The sequence below is a fragment of the Taudactylus pleione genome, unplaced genomic scaffold (genome assembly GCF_031769625.1).
Source record: "Taudactylus pleione unplaced genomic scaffold, aTauple2 ptg000129l, whole genome shotgun sequence".
NCBI lineage: Eukaryota > Metazoa > Chordata > Amphibia > Anura > Myobatrachidae > Taudactylus > Taudactylus pleione.
The window spans coordinates 3,357,803-3,359,664 of NW_028284531.1; the positions used below are offsets into that span (position 1 = coordinate 3,357,803).

Consider the following 1,862-nt stretch of genomic DNA (forward strand, 5'->3'; position numbering starts at 1 on the left):
GGGTTAAATTACACGAGCTATAAACTGACTCAGAACTTTAAGGGGGCACCTAATATCTGGGCGTCTTTAATATGTAATAGCCATGGCGCTTAAAACCGCTTCTTTAAAGCCTTTTATTTCAGCCATTAGGTTTTGGAATGGTTATATGCCTCCGCCCTGTCATACGTCTGCTTCCGCCAGGCTCTTGACATCACGTCCGGTCAGATGTCCCACTCTGGATTGGCTGGTGTTTGCGTCCTTTCCTCCATTGGCCCTGCGTCATATCCGGTCATGTGCCTTCTAGCCAAGTGTCATCGCGCTACCGTCCTCCCGCTTGCGTGATTGCATCATACGTCCATGTGACGCGGTCACGTGTACAGCTCTACACTTCCTCCGACCATGTTTCTTTGTTGTGCGGTTCAATTCCTGCACATTCGCTAACACCTGTGGGAAAAAATAGATAACTTCCGCCCTTAGTTGCCGTCACTGCTGACCATCAGTTTTGGTGCCTTTCAGTCATATTGGGACGGGTCTAGAAATAAATAAAGGCAATGATAAATGAGCGGATCCATACGCTTGTGCATGGAGCTGTCCACCACTAATAAAAAATTTTTTTATACTTATTGCAAATCATCATATAATATGAATGAATATTCTATATGCCAGCCATAAAGAATTAGATATGCAAGTTTAAAAGAAAACGTTAGTGCTTAATAAGGCTACAATACAGCTAATAGATGCCTAACATAAATGATAAGTCATCACTAGGGTAATCATAGGTGTAGATTAAACTGAAACAGTTAGTAATTTTAACCCTTCTTGTTTCAATTGGGAGGAGAATGAAACTAATGATAATTGGGTCAGAAAGTACATGTAAAGGCTAATAGGGAAAGCTCCTCTTGTTAGAATTCACACAGTATTTAATTTTCCAAGTTTATAAAATGATAAGAATTTCTTTCTGGGATGAAGGTTTCTGATTAGTTGATCCATAAAGTCCTTTCTTTGCTTCTTCTTCTTTCTATTTCCTCTCTCTTTTTCTCTTTTTGTCTGTTTCATCTTTTCATTTTCATGTGAGACTGGATTACGGTTTTCAGGTAAGTGCCTTCATGTGCTGGTAGAAGGAAAGCCTGGGAACTGTTTATACTACAACACCTGGTATTCTCAGGAGGTCCCCCATCCCGGTACTAACCAAGCCCAGTTGTGTATAGCTTCCAAGATCAGACGAGATTGGGCACATGCACACTGGTATGGTAGTAGATATTTACCCGGCTCCTCACCGTTAAATCTTCACATGGAATAAAATGAAAGAAAAAACACATCTACTACACCTGGTATTCCTTGGGGGTCCCCCTCCCAAGTACTAACCAGGCACAATTCAAATTACCCCCTTTGGGCACCCATCTACAGATGGGAAATGATGTTATAGTAGTAGAAGAAACCGATTTGGTACATTTCAGGACTTATTCTTAGAGGAATGGTGCGTTCTCATAGTAGTCATTGAAACCTTTGGGGACCATTGTATCAAGAGTGAAAATCCAGGACATCTCACGTTTAGACACGAGGTTTCCTAGGTCACCCCCTCTTTCACTCAACTTGACGTGTTCAATCGCCTTGAAGTTCAGGTCTTCCGGATTGAAATTATGTTTCTCAGAGAAATGTTTAGACACTGCATGGCCTTCCACTTTATTCTTGATATTCCTAATATGCTCTTGGACATGTATTTTTAATGTTCTTTTGGTTTTGCCAACATATTTTAGTCCGCAAGTGCACTCCAACAAATAGATGACAGATGTGGAATTACAGTTCATAAAACTTTTTAAGGGGAACTCTTTAGAACCTGCTGAATTTAAAAAAGATTTATGCGTGGGATTTAATTATTTGCA

At 40.5% G+C, this 1,862-nt stretch overlaps 1 pseudogene; it reads right to left on the reverse strand.

Annotated features, from left to right (window-relative positions):
- Positions 1-1,119: 1,119 nt before the first annotated feature.
- LOC148523586 (5S ribosomal RNA) lies at positions 1,120-1,238 on the reverse strand (annotated as a pseudogene).
- Between the last annotated feature and the right edge of the window lie 624 nt (positions 1,239-1,862).